The sequence below is a fragment of the Sus scrofa genome, chromosome 3 (genome assembly GCF_054392235.1).
Source record: "Sus scrofa isolate SSC_HxYL_T2T_F1_AM1 chromosome 3, Sscrofa_HxYL_maternal_Yorkshire_Landrace_v2.0, whole genome shotgun sequence".
Lineage (NCBI taxonomy): Eukaryota > Metazoa > Chordata > Mammalia > Artiodactyla > Suidae > Sus > Sus scrofa.
Genome location: NC_139385.1, coordinates 16,286,870 through 16,306,176, shown reverse-complemented (window position 1 = coordinate 16,306,176; position 19,307 = coordinate 16,286,870). Strand labels below are relative to the sequence as shown.

The following is a 19,307-nucleotide window of genomic DNA, read 5'->3' as shown; positions in this document are numbered from 1 at the left end:
GGGTTTCTGGGATGTGGGACTTTCAGTGTTAAAACTGGGATGGTCTTGGGAAAACTGGGAAGGTTAGTAGTCACCTAGTAGGTATGTTGGATTGTTTTGTTGTCAACTTGGTTAACTCTGGGAACTACCCTTCCCAGAATTCTCTTCCTTGTGTGGTTCTAGGAGAGAATTGGTCCACAGAAGCAATTGTGTGATATTTGGGAGGTAGAAGTAAAACAATGACCATTTCTTCCTAGAGGTTTTGCAGGCAGATGCAGTGATAGAGAGGGTGCCTGGTGTTGCCATGCTTGTCCTTGCCCTTCTTCGTCCCACACCCAACTCTTCCACACGAGTGCTGGCCCTGCCAACCAACAGGGGCTCCAGGCCCCCACCACACCCTTGGCAGCTGACCCACAGAGGTGGTAGCGACACAGAGGCAGCTCCCTATGGACGTAACTACAAGCTCTCTTAATAATCATAGTGGCTTTGATTCCATGACTATATCCTAACCTACATAAGGCTCAGTAAAATTTGAGAATTCGAGATTTTCACCAACATCTTCCCAACTATCTTCATCTTAATTTTCAGGGTTGGTGCCTTAACGTTAATATGTACAATACTTTACATGGCTGTGAACTCATTGTTGTTATCCCAAAAGATGACACTTTGGGCTTGGTTCTCAGAACTATTAATCCAGGGGCTGTAAATGATAAGGGCATTCAGGGCATCCATAGAAGCTTTCTGGTTTTAGGATTTGAGACAGGAATTTAAATACTTCAGTTTATCACTTCTTTTTTCCAAGTTCCCCAGCACTCTAGAAGTAACTCCACAGTCTTGTATTCTTTTATATTCTTTTTCCACTGATACCTTCTTTTTTAAAAAAATTTCTTTCTGGTGATACCTTCTCTTGTAGCAATTATTTGTTTGCCCAAAGCTTTGTATTTTATGGGCATATGACTAAGGTGATTAAGTAACTTTTGCCTCATTTACTATGGGCTGCTGTTGTCCCATTGACCACCTTTGAATCTAATCAAATCAGAGAACCCCTTTTAGCTAAAGATGCCACTATGTTTGCCCTAACCTGCCAAGAATAATGATTTAATTTCTTTCAAGTTTCATATGAATTCCTCTCGTTAGCAATCTCTATCCTGGAACCATGTAGGGAAGGGGATTCTGGGAAACATAATTCCTAGCCTTTGACAGGAGTGGTGATGGTATTGAGCTGACAACAGTCTAGCACGATAACCCCTCTGAAGGTCATAGCACTTTGGTTCAGGAGTGGGAACCTGACTCAACCCATGCAAATAGGATCTTTCCTTGGAATTTTTGAATTGGTACTGAGGAAAGCTGAGTGGTCCCTCTCTGGAGGTGAGGGCCATAGGATATGAGGCATAGAAACTGTTGGTGGAACTGTTAGACACGGTTGATTGCCTGTTCCATCCTCCCTGTTGCTAGGAACCTCTCTTTAAAAATAAGCTAAAAATTCCTGATGCTGAATTTACAAGGCTCCCTTATAAGTAGGATAGCTATGTGGCTAGTTTTTTCTAGACTGTGCTAGGTAAGGAGATGTCTGCTGGGGGTTTTCTGGGAGATATTTAACTTTCTGAGAAAATAAAGAATTGTATGAAGAGAGCTTACCCCTTCCTTCGTGCTTTCGAACATTGCTATGGACGCACATTAGGCTTGGCTCTGCTGTAGCCTCCTCGAGACCATAGAAGTTATCACTGACACTCTGAGGATGACAGAAGACAAGAAAGAAAGAGGCTGAGACCCCCTAATTTCTGAGCTACTAAGTCTAGCTCAGGACTCACCATCCGCCTCATCTATGGAATTCATATGTGTTTGAGCTGCTTTGACCAGTTATTCTGTTACTCGTGTCTTAACTACTAATGGGGCTCCATTCCTCAGTGTGTGGAAAGAATGAAGCCAACCCATTGAGGGAAGCAGGGCCAAGAGGCCACGAGAGTGACATCATCGAAGTCCTGGTTCTAGTTGTCCGTGAAGATCGTCTGCAGCTCTGCCCTTGCCACAGCCATGGGAGACATCCTAGTTCACTTTCAGGACAAACTCCGCTTTTTGATGACGTTACTGGGCCTCTAGCTATAGGAGGAATATTCCAACTAATACTATCCTGGGTGAATTTGAAGTATGATGCATCTTTAGCTGTTCCTTATTGCCTTAATTTCTTGTACTCAAATTTTAGCTATTTTAGTTAAAGGAATACTTAGCCCATTTGCCTAAGATTTTCACAGGCCCTCAAAGCAACACAGTAGAATTAAATTCAGTTCCTTACCTTGGTGTTTTTTTTAACTATCTTGCCTTGATCTTATATGTAGACAGAATTGTTTCCTTCAGGCATTCTATAAAAAACACATAAGGAGGTTCAGAGTAGTGCATTTTACCATCACTCAGAATAACTCAGTCTGTGTTTGGAGGTATCCTTTAAAGGCTTTGATTATTAAACAAGTAATTACTAAATAATTCATCTGGGGTAACACCTTCTGGTCGCTTCAAGAGTTGCAAAGACCTAGTTTTTATCCAGAGGGAAGATACAGGTGGTTGGAGAGAAAAGATGACATAGAAAAAAACGAGGTAATGATAAGATGACAGAAATTTTCCTACTGCGTTTTAAAGGGATAAAAACTGATTTTAGAAACAAAAGAGTTTGTCTACAGGAAGGGTGAAGTGTCTGAGAGTGCCCCAAGGGAATAATCACAGTAAGATTGTGTCCTTTGACTCATCCTTTAGAATCAAATCTTTCTCATCTTCTCTGTCACCACTTTGGCACTGTCATTCAAAAGTGTATCCCAGTAATTTGTGTTTTCTGCCAGAAATCCTTTTGAGAGCAAGGGGTTTTATGCACTCATATTTGCTTTATAAAACAGGCCTTCTTTTGTCTTCTGTTTACCTAGATCAATGTCAGAGGAGCCCCTTTGTGCTGAGTTCCCTGGTGGCTCAGCAAGCTAAGTACCAGGTATTGTCACTGCTGTGGCTTGGGTCACTACTGTGGTGTGGGTTTGATGCCTGGCCTGGTAACTTCTGCATGCTGCCAGCTCAGCCAAAAGAAAAAGAAAAGAAAAACAAGGAGCCCCTTTGTTATGTGTTCAAGCACATGTTCTGTACTGTGCTGTTCATGATTTAATACATTTTAACTGTCTTCTTTAGCAACTGTGTAATCCCCTCTGAAGGCCTGTGGGGAATCCACTCTCTTAAAGTAGCAGGTTGCAGGGGTCCTCTCATCTGCCTTCATTAGTTAGACTGCCTTTTGAAAGAGAGAAGATACTTGCAGCTTAGAGTTTGGGTTGGGAAGCTATTGACAGTTTCCTTTGGAATTTTAAAGAAAGAATCACTTCTCTTTATGTCAGTAAATACCTAGTCCGAACATTCATAAATAGTTGTACTAAACAGTAGTACCTAACTCCTAGAAAACCCAGTAGCTATCAGTGGGAATATAGTAAATCAGAATAATTTGAAGTAATGTTTTACCCTATGCTGTTATTCATGGAAAATAAGGGAAAAGACACTTAGGTTAATTTGGTGTCAGATTACCAGTGCCTGAAATAGCTTCTTCCAATTGCCTTCCCAAAAAATTCCATAAAGATACCCCGATAAAAAGGAACCTCGCTGTAAAATAAAGATATGAAAAAAAACTATGGGAAAATTTCCCAGTAAGTTCATCATTGATTGTACTGAAGACCACATGTATATCAGTTCCTTAAACCCCAGATTACTGATGGCCACAGAGAAGCCAGAATAGGGCTTTGACCCACCTTTGCTTCTCATTCCTAATTCCAAATTGGAGGGTCTCCCTGACTAGAAAATCAGGAAGTAAGAGTTGTTAGCGGATCTGCTAAAAATGCTAGCCCTGTCATCGTCCCTCTTTGATATCCTCTCATAAGCCATAGCTCCAAGTAAACAAGGTGTCTGGGGTGGAAGAAGCACGTGATAAGAGGGCAGAATTGGCGCTACCGAGGGAGTCGAATGACACAGAGAACGTGCTTGAGATGCACGTCGAGAGTGCACTGTGAGAGGTCAGAGGTGAGAATGATAGTTAAGAGAAAAGAGCACATTGAAGAAAGAAAATTGAGGTTTCACCAATGAATAATAGAAATCTCCAAAGGAGAAACCAGAAGAAAGGGAACAGAAGCATTAATCAAATGTGTCATTGTAGAAAGTGTCCAAGGCTGAAAATGACCTGAAGAATAAAAGGGTTCATTGTATTTTAAAATTAAAGAACATTGTGAAAAAATGTCTATACCAGTTCCCGTCGTGGCGCAGTGGTTAACGAATCCGACTAGGAACCATGAGGTTGCGGGTTCAGTCCCTGCCCCTGCTCAGTGGGTTAACGATCCGGCGTTGCCGTGAGCTGTGGTGTAGGTCGCAGACGCGGCTCGGATCCCGCGTTGCTGTGGCTCTGGCGTAGGCCAGTGGCTACAGCTCCGATTCGACCCCTAGCCTGGGAACCTCCATATGCCTCGGAAGCGGCCCAAAGAAATAGCAAAAAGAAAAATGTCTATACCTACACATATTTTGGTGCTATTTTTAAACCTCAAGGACCCTGAAAAAAAGCCTGCATATGTTGAGGTAGAAAAAAATAGGTTACCTACAAAGGAACAAAACCTATACTGGCTGGCGGCGGAATTCTCTTTTGTAGTTCTAAATGTTGGAACATTATGGAGCAGTGATTCTTAACCTGCATGTACTCCTTGGTGTCTTCGAACCCCCTGCAGTAATATGCAAACTTATATGTGTTGATGATGCAAGTTGATATTCCTGGAAATAGAATCCATATCTTTCATCATATTTTCAAGCGAAGGAAAGAATGGTAATGGAGCAATATCCATAGTGCTTTTTTCTTTTGAAATAATTTAATACTGACAGAAAAGTTGGAAGAGTAATGCAGATTCACTAATTTTTAACATTTGCCCATAATTCTGTCCTCCCTGTATCCTACCTTCCTCCTCCTCTCTTCCTCTCTCTTTCCCTCTCTCTCTGTATATATGTGTATGTGATATATTTACCAGATAAAGTTTTATGTTATCATTTTTTAAACTTACAAACACACACACTATATTGTATTTTATTTATGTATAATTTGAGTATTGCTTGCGTTTATCATGCCCCTTTGCTTTTAATATTTCCTAAGAATAAGAATATTTTCTTACATGACTGTAATACAGTTATCAAGTCACAAAGTGTTCATGTTGACACAATGCTTTTATGTACTTTATCTAATTTATAGCCTATATTTCATTGCCCAATAACGTATTTCCTAACTTTTCTCACTTACCAGTGTACATTTTATTTTATTTTATTTTTATTTTTATTTTTTTTGGTCTTTTTGCTATTTCTTTGGGCCGCTCCCGCGGCATATGGAGGTTCCCAGGCTAGGGGTCGAATCCGAGCTGTAGCCACTGGCCTACGCCAGAGCCACAGCAACGTGGGATCCAAGCCGCGTCTGCAACCTACACCACAGCTCACAGCAATCCTGGATCGTTAACCCACTGAGCGAGGCCAGGGATCGAACCTGCAACCTCATGGTTCCTAGTCGGATTCGTTAACCACTGCGCCACGACGGGAACTCCACCAGTGTACATTTTATTCTAAGGTTACATATTGTATTTAATTTCTTGTTGTTTTAGTTTCCTTGAATCTGTAACAGTTCCTCATAGATTCTCAGTTTTTCACAACACAGTTTTTGAAGAACTTGGGCAGCAGAGTTTGAGAGGATTGACCCCCAGTTTTGAAGTTCTGTGACAAAATGCTTTCAAACAATATTGCATGCTATAGACAAACCATTCATGAAAGGGAGAGTCAGTCATTGCAGCAGACTTCATCATTGTTTTATTCTGGTGTGTGTTTGTTTTTCTTGTTTGAAGGTGACTGATAGCAATGGCTGAGTTAGTCATGCTGCTAATTGACCTCCAAAGGTTTATTTAGCATATCAGAAATATCTTTTCTCTTGACATAAAGAAAAAAGACAATAAAATGTGCACCATTGTCTTATTCTTAAAAATGGCTGCAGTCACCCCAGCCTTCCGAAACCACCACCCTGATCAGTCAGCAGCCATTAATATCAAGACAAGACCTTCTACCAGCAAAAAGATTATGAGTCACTGAAGGCTCAGATAATGGTTAGTATCTTTTAGCAATAAAGCATTTTAAAATTAAGGCATGTACATTATCTTTAGACATAATACCATTGCACACTTAATTGACCACAGTATAGTGTAACCATAACTTTTATATGCATTGGGAAAGCAAAAAACTGGTGAGACTTTCTTTATTGTGCTATTTGCTTTATTGCGGTGGTCTAGAACAAACCCGCAGCACCTCCAAGGTATGCTTGTATTCTTTTATTGTTGTTGTTGAAGCAAAATAGAAGACGTTGATAGCAGTTCAGCATTGCTTTGTTCAAATATTCATTTGGGAGTTGAAATCTTAAGTAAGCATCAGTGGACTTCATGTGAGTTCTTCATACATTTTTCACTTAATATATTTTACTTTTCAACAAGCTGCACATTCTCCTACATAATGATTTGACAGGCAGGAGAGCGTACAAAGACCTCATCTTAGAGTGAAAGTCTATTGGTCATGTTTTATAATGAATGAAAAGTGTACAGACTTTGCCAGTTCCTTTCTATTTTTCCACCATTTTTCAACCCGGAGATACTTCTTCTTCTTTCCAAGGAAGTGGTAACTACCACTAGAAGTCCCTTGCCTACCCTTCTAGATTATTTCCTCCTCCAATTTCCTTCTTTCCACAGATAACTTCTGTCCTGAATTCTCCAATCATAGATTTAATTTTGCTTGTTTTTAAACTTCATAGAGATGGAATCGTGCAATATATTTTGAGGAAAGAAAAAAAAGCAATCTCTGACATCTAGGAACTAATCGGATGTAACCTCTAGGCCATGGTTTATTAGAAACTGGCTTGATACTCATTACTAAGCCATGTTGGTCTCCTATTGGAGGCACAGAACACCAACACAAGAAAGACTACTCTTTAACCATGATGAACCGAGAAAAGACAAGACCGTTTCATAATGTTGTTTGAGCACAAAGAAAATCCAGGTCACTGTGCAAACCACAAAATACCAAATACTCACTTGCCTAATACGAGTGAACAAAAAATAGCTTTCGTTTCCCTTCTGGTCTGCCTTCCTTCTAGATAAAATGTATTAAGATGTGCAGTCATAGAATTATCCCTGCTTGCTGCCAGCATCCAGTCCAGAGCAAACCCCTGCTTCCTTGGACTCTTCCCAAAATCACCAAACCAAAACCTGGATCATGAAAGTCCTTTCTAACTCTTGAGTGAGACACCCCACATTCCCCATGATTGTGTCTCGCTTTGTCTAAATGAGTAATGAACTCAGTGTGTTCAGCTACAGCTATATTCCTGCTAGTCTTTAGGTGGAAGGTATTCTTTTAATGTCTTGTTTCTTTAACATTTGTGAGATTCAGTTTGTTGCATTTCACAGTAACTCATTTTTGTTATTTAATGTTCTAGTATAATTACACAACTATTGGGATATTTGAGTTGTTTATAGTTTTAGAGATGTTTTAACTTTGATATACACCATCCTCATACATGTCTTTTGATGAAAATAAGTATGCATTTTTGTTGAGAATATGCCTAAGAGTTACGTTAAGAGTTCCCAAGACCACTCACAGTTCTTCAACATTCACAATTGCAGTTAATGACAGCAGGAGGATATAAAGTAAAATCTTCAAAGGGAAAAAGTGCATGGGGGAAACTCTGGGTGTAGTCTTTTATATGTCCCTTACAGTGCAGTCATACAGGATTTGCTTCATTCACCCAGTGACATGTGACAACCCATGTGTGTTGTTGCCAGCCAGGGAGCTCACCAGAGCTTTTGAATCCAGGGGTTTTTTGGGGGCGGTCAATCATGGAGGCATGTAGTGAGTGCCTGCATGACTGACCTCAGTTACATTCCAGACACCCCCCCCCCAGAGGAAAAACAGATGTTCACTATAAATTAATTACTAAAATAAACTATCTACTCAAACTGGTACAGCCTGGCCCAAGGCCTCAGACATGCAAATATATTCTTATAGATAGAACATTCCAAGCTCAGATAGTGGGAGCCAGCCAAGAGCCAGTCCTGAAAATAGGCCTTTCTCGGGAATGTGCAACATTTGAGCAAGCTAGGCCTCCTGAGTTAAATCCTTCCCTTCACAGAATGAAGTGTGGGTCAGAGAGCACTCGCACATGAAAATTTAGGAGATGATGTTAAGGTGTTTCCCAACTCTTTGGGAAACAGAGATTACACTCTGTCACTAGCAGGTGTGTGAGAATTTCAGTTGTTCTACTGTTTGTTAGTCTCCTAAAATTTTAGTCTTTCTCATAAGAGCGTTTCATTTTGATTAAAATTTCTATTTCTTCATATCCCATAAGAGGAAACACTTTTTTATGTTATTTGCCACTAGAATATATTATAAAATTCTTTTACCTAATTTTCTACTGAATCATTTGCAGAAATTCTCTATATATTTTGATGTGTGGAGTCCATTTGTATTTCACTTAATCTTCTCCCACTTATCTATTTGCCTTTTCTCTCTGTTAACGGTGCCTTTCAGAAATAGAAGTTCCTAATTTTAATGCCTAATTTAGTACCTTTTCCTTTATGTTTAGTGTTTTTGTTATACCATTTAATAAACCTTTTTAATACTCAAGGCCACGAAGATATTCTCCTGTTAATCTGTAAAGGTTGATTGCTTTACTTTTCTCATTTAGATCTTCAGCCTACATGGAATTGATTTTTTTTATTGTGGTAAAAAATGCATAATGTAAAGTGTACAGTCTTAAACATTTTTAACTGTTCACTTCAGTAATATTACAGTTACACCATTGTGAAACAGTTATCCAAAACTTTTTCATCTTGCAAAACATACTCTCTACCCATTAAACAATTCCCCATTCCTCCCATCCTTCTAGCCCCTGAGAGCCACCATGCCACTTTCTATCTCTGAATTTGACTCTAGGTACCTAATAGAAGTTGGAATCTTACAGTATTTGCCTCTCTATGACTGGTTTATTTCATTTAGCATATTGTCCTCAAGGTTCCTTCATATTGTCGCAGATAATAGGATTTTCTATCTTTTTAAAACTGAATGATGCTCCCTTAGATTTATATACCTCACATGGTTTATTCATTCATCCATTGATGGGCATCCTGGTTGCTTCCACCTTGTGAATAGTGTTGCTGTGAACATAGGTGTGCAAGCGTTTCTTCAAGACCCTGCTTTCACTTCTTTAGGAAACATACCCAGAAGTGAGATTGCTGGGTTATTTGGTAATCTTATTTTTATTTTTTATTTAATTAATTTATTTATTTGCTTTTTAGGGCTGCCCCTGCCGCAAATGGAAGTTCCCAGGCTAGGAGTCGAATTGGAGCTGCAGCTGCTGGCCTACGCCACAGCTCATGGCAACACCAGATCCTTAACCCACTGAGTGAGGCCAGGAATCAAACCTGCAACCTCATGGATACTAGTTAGGTTCATAACCCACTGAGCCGCAACGGGAACTCCCTAATTTTTTGACAAACTACCATACTGTTTTCCAAAGCAGTTGTACCATTTTACAGCTGTAACAACAGTGCAGTTTTTTTTAAACTCAATAAATTTTATTATAATTGTGCAGCAATCATCAAAAGGGATTCCAGTTTTTGTACATCCTTGCCAACACTCATTTTCTGTTTTTGTTTTTTTTAAATAGTCCTAATGGGATTACTAGTGGGTATGAGTAACATCTCATTGTGATTTTGATTTGTGTTTCTCTGATCATTAGTGATGTTGAGCATCTTTCCAGATGTTTGTTGGCCATTGACTTGTCTTTGGAGAAATGTCTGTTAAGTCCTTTGCCTATTTTTTAGTCAAGTTACTTGATTTTTTTATTATTGAGTTCTAGAATTTAATTATATATTCTGCATATTAACTCCTTTTCAGATATATGATTTGCACATATCTGCATTTCTTTAGAGTTGGTTTCTGGTTTCTGGAGTGTTTTGGTGGGGGGAGGCGTATATCTCCTTTCTTTGTATGCCCTGTGGTTTTTTTGGTGAGTTTTGGGTATGTGACACAATAGTCACTTCTCCCATTCTTTAGGGACTGGCTTCACGCATGGGAAAGATTTTCACCATCAGATGAGCTATGTAGGCTCTGACTTCTCAGACCTTTTCTGAATTGCCAAGTCACAATGCAAGTGGCCTGGATACAGGGAAAGGAAAACTAAGGCTTCTTTTATGGTCTACAGCAGGGATGATTTCAAATTATAGATGATTTTTTCTGTAATAAATAAGTAATATCTGTGTTTCCCCTTATGTCAGTTTTTTGTGTCCAAGAGCTTGTCCATTTCTTATATTTCAAATTCATTGGCAAAAAAATTTATAGCAAGCCCCTAAACTTTTAAAATACTGGGCAATTCACATAACAGTTAATATTTTTGAAGTGTACAGTTGTACAGATCTGGCATTCAGTTCACTCACAATGTTAAGCAATAACCAACTCTTTCTAGTTTCACTACTTGTGTATCACCTCAGAGAATAACCTTTGAGTAATCATTCCCATTCCTCCTTCCCCTCACCCTGTGGGAACCACTTATCTGCCTTCTGTCTCTATGGACTTACCTAGTCTAGATATTTCACAGAAAAGGAACTGTGCAATATACGTCTTTTGCGTCTGACTTATCTCATTTGGAGTGTTTTGTGTTTCATGGATTTTTTTTTTTTTTCCCCCTGTACCTGTGGCATACGGAAGTTCCTGGGCTAGGTATCGAATCCAAGCCATAGCTTCAGCCTACAACACTGCTGTGGCAACGCCGGATCCTTAACCTACTGCACCACATTGGGAACTGCTCGTGTATCATTTTTCAGGCTTAGTAATATTCCATTGTATGCATGTGCCATATTGTGCTTATTCATTTGCCCATTGGTGGACATTTGATTGTTTCCTCCTTTTGGCTGTTATGATCAGTCATGTACATGTTTTCATTTCTCTTGAATGAATACCTAGGGTGGAATTGCTGGGTCATGTGATAATTTTATGTTTAACTTCTTGAGAAACTGCCAAACTGTTTTCCACAGTGATTGTGCCATTTCCTACTCTCTTTAAATTCATTCCTGGGTGTTTATTCTTCTTTTAGATGCTATTGTAAATGAAATTGGTTTCTTTTTTCTTTTCTTTTCTTTTTTTTTTTTCTTTTTAGGGCTACACCTTGGCATATGGAGTTTCCCAGGCTAGGGGTCGAATTGGAGCTATAGCTGCTGGCCTACGCCACAGCCACAGTAATGTGGGATCTGAGCTGTGTCTGTGACCTACACCACAGCTCACGACAATGCCAGATCCTTAAGCCACTGAGCAAGGCCAGAGATTGAACCTATGCCCTCGTGGATGCTAGTCATCGTTTCCACTGAGCCACGAGGAGAACTCCGGAAATGGTTTCTTAATTTCCTTCTTGATTATTCACTGCTGGTGCATTTAAACATGGCTCATTTTTTGTAGGTTGCTTTTTTATCTTGCAACTTTGCTGAATTCATTTACTAGTTTAGTTACTCTTTTATGTATGTGTAGATTCTTTGGGGTTTTCTACATATAGAATCATGTCATTTGCAAATAGAGGTATTTTTACTTTTTCCTTTGCAAATTGGATGCCTTTTATTTCTTTTTCTTACACAGTTGCTCTAGCTAAGACTTAACAGGTGGTGCACAGTTCCAGTTTGTCCCAATGCTAATGATAATCAATTTGATTATTTATGGTAATTTGATTGCCAGACTTATTCACTGTGGTTACTCTTTTTTTTTTTTTTTCATTAATCAATTAGTATTTTTTTGAGGAGATTCTTTGAGACTATGTAAATATCCTTTTCTTCAACAAACTTTCAATTTATTCATTTATATGACTATGAACTCATGGTGTCCTATTTTAGGCAAAGAGTTAATATCATTATTCATTTTGATGCTCAAGTTGTCCAAAATCTGTTTGGTGGGAGCCCTTTCACATTGGCCTTTGGGCCCTTTAGACATGACTCCATCTGTCTTTAAACACTTTCTTACTTTCTGGCACCACCAGATGTTCTGAGCTTATTTTGTAGTTTTCTTTTAGCCCTGGTTCTGTTGACTGGAGAATGGTATTATGAAACCAAGATCAGGGTGTTAGCTGTGCTCATTGCAAGTGGGGTATTGCCAATCCTAGACTCTCTTGCTGGGCAGAGCTGGAGAGTACAGACATACACCCCTATTTTACATCCGTATTTGTTTTTAGATGTCAATTCTAACCAATTGATTGATGATATCATTGAGTTCAGCTATGTCCTTACTAAATTTCTACCTGCTGGATCTGTCCATTTCAAACAGAGGGATGTGAAGTCTCCAACCCTGATAGCGGATTCATTTGCTTCTCCTTGCATTTCTATCAGTTTTTGCCCCATGTAGTTGAATGTTCTGTTGTTAGGCACATGCAGATTAAGGATTGCTATGTCTTCTTAGAGAATGAACTCCATTTTCATTAAGTATTACTATTTTTTTATCGCTAATAACTTCATTTGCTTTGAAGGCTATCTGTCTTAAATTGATATAGCTACTCTAGCTTTCTTTTGATTAGTATTAGCATAATATATTTTTCTCCATCCATTACTTTCATCTATATGTGCCTTTACTGGGGAAGAGAGATACTTTATGACTAGGCGGAGGCACAAGGGAAGCTGCTGGGTCTGTCTCTCAATCTGTGTTCATTCCATAAAACTTCATTGAACAGCTCAGCCATAATTTGCACATTTTCCTTTATATATTATACTTTATTTCTACTCAAAATCAGGAGGGGAAAAGACATCTGAATTTCAGTTTTTAAACGCTGGAGTAAAGACAGCTGTTTTCTTCTCATCTTGGAAATCATGTAAAACTATAACCATGGCAAGAAATAAAAACATAAATTCTGTGTTTGACACTTGGAGAAATCCACAGCCCCAGCAACAAGACAGAAGCAGACAAATGCAGTGATGATAAAACAAAATATAAGAGGAACCCGTTGAGAGAAGACATTAAGGAATGATCAACAAGTGCAGGGAAGGTCATTGAAAGGTGAAAGGGACACCCAGTGTAGACACTTTTAGATAAGAACATAGGTTTCTAGAATCAGCAAACACCAAGGGCAGTTGTAGAGAAGTAAACGTAAAAATCCCAATTCTCACATGTAATCTGTGTCATAAAGAGAATACTCACTAACCCAGAATGTAGTCCTGGCCCGTGCCCAACATGAAAGTCTTGTAAATATTTGACATGTGAACAGCTCTTCTCTTTCAGAAATGAATAATAAAGCAAAATGGAATCAGCACCAGGTGAAAATTTGACCAAGCGTATAGCCCTGGAGTTTTCAGAAAATTAATGAAAAATAATCACTTTGTAAACATTATTGTTATTATTAATTATGTAGAAGGAGATTCAAAGCAAAGCCATGTATGTTATCTTATCTTCGGCCTTGATACAGGAGGCAAGGTTTGTCTCCCATCAAGACTCATGGGACGAGGCATTTCCCAAATGTAGGAAGGGGATTCAAATCTTAGCCAGTCAAAAAGAGTAAAAATACCACCACGTGGAGCTGTATGGGGGGAAATGCATGTACACACATAGGACTTGGTGTCCTTTCCACTGAACTCAACAGTTATCCGTCTCTGTTTCAGTAAATCAGGCTTTATTTTCTGCTTTATGGAAACTTGGAACATTATCTTTCTGCCCCATTACTGATTTTGAATTCTTCAACCTAGTTTAACTGAACATCTTAACAGAAGAGAAGCTGTGGCATACTTCCTTGTTCTTAGCCTCCCCTTTTCTTTATTGGCCTTCTTCTTTTCTACATGAAATATGAATGTCCTAGCCCTGCTTTCCTTTTCATTGCGCCCACTTTTAAGAAGAAAAAAAAGGAAAAATAAGGCAAAGTACTTGTATCTGTAGCATGATTTTTCTAGAATGGTCTTCCAGGCAAGAGAAAAGGATCATGATTAGAGCTCTCTGAAAGTGAGCTATATTCTTTCTCTTATTGAAGGTTTACTAATGTTAGGGCCAGGGAGGATTTATTAGATGGTCCACCTTTTGGCGGGGAGGGGCTACCTGGCACCAGTTATCATGAACATTTCAAGGTGCAGTTAAGCAGAAGGGATCCCTTTATTTAAGATATATAATTTATTACCAAAAAATAATTTAAAAGTTCCTGGTGTGGATACCCAACTAGTATCCATGAGGACATGGGTTTGATCCCTGGCCTCACTCAGTGGGTTAAGGATCTGGCATTGCCATGAGCTGTGGTGTAGGTCGCAGATGCGGCTCGGATCCTATGTTGCTGTGGCAGTGGTGTAGACTGGCAGGTACAGCTCCGATTTGATCCCTAGCCTGGAACTTCCATATGCTGCAGGTTTGGCCCTAAAAAGACAAAAACAAACAAAAAAAATCATTTAAAAGTCTTGAATTCTTTTATTCCCAAGAATAGGATTGAACCGAATGAATAACAATATTCTATAAAGTAATGCCATTTGTAGCCCTGAAGGTTCAGCAGATTCAAATTAGGAAGGTCCCAGTGGAGTTGCTTCTTCTGCTTCTCTGTGCTTAGTCTATATTATAAATTGGCCTCAGAAACTATTCTCAGTCCATAATTTGTAAAAAATGGAGACCACTATGAGAGGGTCTCTGCGTTTCTTTCTTTCTTTTTTTTTTTTTTTAAATCGAACTAACCGTTCATCCCTGAATCCAGGACATAAGGGTGATTAAGAGTCTACTCCTCTCCTTCAAAAGTATAATGAAGATAGATTTGTAATTAACTGTCATTCAGCATGATAAGTGCCATAAAAGTAAGGGCATTCAGGATGCCACAAGGACACAGAAATGGCGCTACTGGATTCTCATGTTTAAACGATAAGTACAAGTTCCCCAATTGGAGAAAAGAAAGAAAAAGCACCTCAGTGAAAGGAAATTGTTAAAATTATTATTGAATGTACTTGTATGTATTAGCTATCTTTCGGTGTTTGTGAAAACTCAGTGAAGTACATTTACCTGTGAATAGAAATGACCTAGCATTCTTGCCTGATAAGTATCTTGAAGTAAAATGATATGATTTCTTAATCATTCTACATGATTTTATCTTCAAGAAATCAAAGTCCTAATGATAAATTTGCTGTATTTATACTGATTCCTTTTTTTTTTTTTGTCTTTCCTAGGGCCAAACCTGCGGCATGTGGAGGTTCCCAGGCTAGGGGTCTAATTGGAGCTGTAGCCACCGGCCTACACCACAGCCACAGCAATGCTGGGATCCGAGCCACATCTGCGACCTACACCACAGCTCTTGGCAACGCCAGATCCTTAACCCACTGAGCGAGGCCGGGATCGAACCCGCGACCTCATGGTTCCTAGTCGGATTCGTTAACCACTGAGCCATGACGGGAGCTCCAGTATACTGATTTCTATAATAGAAAGAGGTTCCTATTTCACAGTTACTAAATATTCCCAATTCAATTCACATTACAATCTGTCTTGTCCAATTTCACCCAAAAGTCAGTACAATGAAACATTTCTTTTTCTTAAAAACAGCATTGGAAGGAGCAAATCATGCTTCTGAGCTGATTAATATTTTTTCTTCTGATATAGGAAATATAATTAGTAACATTTTTCAGTTGTTTCTAGCACAAGACTATTGAACTCTCCAGGAACCCAGTCTGAGATTTGCAAAGCTGCCAAAATATTTTAAGACAAATGAAAATATGTAAACATACATGTTATCAGCTGTTCCATATTTGTGTTGTAGAGATAATGAATCTCTGTTGGGCCACAAGAGCCCAGTGGGATTAAAGACATAAATTTCAAAATCTAGATTCCTTCCTGTATTATCATATCTGGCTGCAGTTGTGTTTTCTTTGCTTGTGAAACTATCAAATCATTGTTTCTCAAGGGGGAATGCTTTTTATATTATTAAAAATAGTGAATTGTATAACAAAATAAATAACAGCAGGCCAAGCATGGACCAATGATGAAATTTTGTCATGAACCTAAGGATTATGATGAATCCAATTCTGTGCACTTGAGCATACTTGGAAAGAGGATGGAAAGGAGGAAGGGAGGGAGGAAGGAAGGATTAATTATAGAGTTTACAGTGTGTGCACAGGAAGGAGGAATAAATTCGATTTGAGCTTAGAGTGAAATTTGAATTCACAACCAGGGATTATAAGGTTGTAAGACTAATCTTTTAACCCTTGGAATGCATGTGTATGTGTACACATATGTATATGTATATGTTTACACTTTAAACAAAACAATATATACATATACACATAGATTTTGAAGAAAACAGTGAGCAAAAGCAAAACCTTAAAGTCTTCAGTGCTCATGACATGGTATTAGTACATGTACTATTTCCAGAGATTGTTTAAAATTCTCTCATTTTGAAAGAATGTTTTGAGTTAAATCAGCAATTGGCACTTGACAGCCTACAGGCCAAATCTGACCTACCAGTTGTTTTGGTAATAAAGTTTTATTAGAATACCCTACACTCATTTTTTTTTTTTTTTTTTTTTGTCTTTTCTAGGGCCGCTCCCGCGGCATATGGAGATTCCCAGGCTAGGGGTCCAATCGGAGCTGTAGCCACCGGCCTACGCCAGAGCCACAGCAACACAGGATCCGAGCTGCGTCTGCAACCTACACCACAGCTCACGGCAACGCCGGATCCTCAACCCACTGAGCAAGGCCAGGGATCGAACCCACAACCTCATGGTTCCTAGTCGGATTCGCTAACCACTGCGCCACGACGGGAACTCCTCATTTGTTTACATGTTGTCTATGTCTGCTTTCACACTACAACAGCAGAGTAGAATAGTCAGGAAAGTGTGTACATGTGAATAGTATGTGCAACTTTCAAATAATTGAACTTCTTAATTGTCATTTCTATAGCATTGTGTTCAAATGTGCGTCCTCATTTATAAATGATAATTCCGAGTATAGTAATTCTAAGTATAATGGTTATACTTGTCTATTGCATATAGCCTGAATAACACCCACCCCCCAAAAGGTTCCCATGTCCTCATCCCCCGAAGTTGTAAATACATTACCTCAGGTGGCAAAAGGGACTTTGTAGATGTAATTAAGGGATTTTTAAATGAGGAGATTATCCTGATTATCTGGGTGGGCCCCTTGTAACCACAAGGGTCCTTGTAAGAGGGGAGCAAGATAAAGACAGAGACAGTGATGTGACATTGGAAGCAGAACCAGCGATTCTGCTATGCTGCTAGCACTGAAGATGGAGAAGCTAAGAATTTTCAAACCCGCTTGCAAAACCAGTAACTCCTGGCTCCTTTTTGTAAAAAACAGTTTTCCCCTGCATTTCTCTCTTCGCTTGCATTTTACTGTAATCATCAAGAGGAAACCTGGTGATACTTTCAAAGCTTTGCTGGAAAATTTCCTTAGCTGGACCATCCAGTTCATTTGGTGTATTTTCTACTTTCTGTATAACTGTAAGCGACAGTATTGTTAAGCTCTCTGTTACAATTTTATTTATTTATTTATTTATTTGTCTTTTTGCCATTTCTTGGGCCGCTCCTGCGGCATATGGAGGTTCCCAGGCTAGGGGTCAAATCGGAGCTGTAGTCGCTGGCCTACACCAGAGCCACAGCAACGCAGGATCCAAGCCGTGTCTGCGACCTACACCACAGCTCATGGCAACGCCAGATCATTAACCCACTGAGCAAGGCCAGGGACAGAACCCGCAACATCATGGTTCCTAGTCGGATTCGTTAACCACTGCGCCATGACGGAAACTCCTCTGTTACAATTTTATAATGATCCTCCTGCTTCTAGCTTCTAATCGTTTTCTAAAACCTGCATGGGTAGTCTCCTCAAAGTCCAGAATCTATTCTCAGTTCATGTCGATTTAGACTTTTACTGCCTTCTCCTTAAAGTTTCTCCAACTACCTCCTACTGCCCAGTTCCAATCCTCCTGCCACATTTTACATATTTGTTACAATATAACCCCATCGTGACACCAAAATCTGTATTAGTTATCTACTTAGCCTTAACACATTACCCTAAAATTTAGGGTAGTTAGCTTAAAATGGCAAACGTATTATCTCAGTTTCTGTTGATTAGGAATCCAGGTACAGTTTTATCTAGAATGAGCCAAGTCTTTCATGAGATTGTGGTCAAACCATGAGCCAGGACTACAGTCATCTCAGGGCTCAAGTGGGAGAAGATCCCTTCCCAGACTCACTCCTGTGAGTGCTGGCAGACACTTGCTGACCATTGGCTGGAGGTATTTGTTCTTTTGCGGCAAGTCTCTCTGTGAGGCAGTTCATGACCTACAGCTGGCTGCCCTCTAATGGAATAGGCAAGAAAGAGTACCCAAGACAGAAGAGACTCTTTGTGACCCAGTCTCAGAAGTAACATCCCACCACTTTTGTCATATTCTAGTTATTAGATGCAAGTCACTAGATCCAGCTCACACTTAAAGGAAGGGGATTACACAAAGTTGTGAATACCTGAGGCAGGGATCATGGGGGCCCAATTGCAGGGGATGTGGCCACAAACACTTTTAGCATGGAAATAATTTAGAAAAAGTTTAATTTTCTCCATAAGATAAGCCAGATTCAGAATTTGGCCTCTTAGCATGTCTCACACTTTCTCCTATAACTTAACAGAAGCTTGACTATATGAAACCGTTAGGAAACTTGTCTTTCTAGAGAGTCAGGTTTCTGGACAGATTTGCTCCACTTAGAACCAAATCTTAATGTTTTGGTATAAAATTCTTCTGCATTTGACGACACATTTCTTTACCTTCTTAAATGACTTATTGATCATACTTTGAAATTTAATTCCAAAGAAAATTATTGTATGTGTTATAAAGAGAAAATGCCTATCTTCTCTTAATTAAAAACTATAGAACTATCGGTCCCTTTCTTAAAGAACTCCAGGCTTCCTGTCTGCCTTCTATAATGTCTCTGTCACCTTGTGCTTCACTTGTCACAGTTATCAGTACTTGTCCATTGCTTGTCTGTTTGCTGTATCTATAATTGCTACAGGCTGAAACCAAATAACTGATGATGGTTAAACCTGTGTGTCAAGGAGAAGGAACCTTTAGAGGATGGATGTTAACGACATCCATTTTAGCTGCTTGGAGACTTTTCTTTACATCCTTATTGTAAATTGTTACTATGGGTGAGGCTGTGGTAGCAGTGAAGCAGTATTGGGCGTAGTTGGTCAGTTTCTAATTAGTCTTATAAGAAACCCTAAAGGAGCCTGAAGACAAATAACAAGAATGATGCATTGCTTGCTTCCGCCAA

The 19,307-nt window shown here is 39.3% G+C and overlaps 1 protein-coding gene and 1 non-coding gene across 4 annotated transcripts in view; one reads left to right on the top strand and one right to left on the bottom strand.

Moving 5' to 3' along the window:
• The window catches only part of TPST1 (tyrosylprotein sulfotransferase 1), a 110,539-nt gene that overhangs the window by 80,041 nt on the left and 11,191 nt on the right, over positions 1-19,307 (top strand).
• On the bottom strand, positions 5,847-5,975 carry LOC146404426 (small nucleolar RNA SNORA19). The gene has a single exon (XR_014842647.1). It is a non-coding gene; the product is annotated as a small nucleolar RNA SNORA19 (small nucleolar RNA).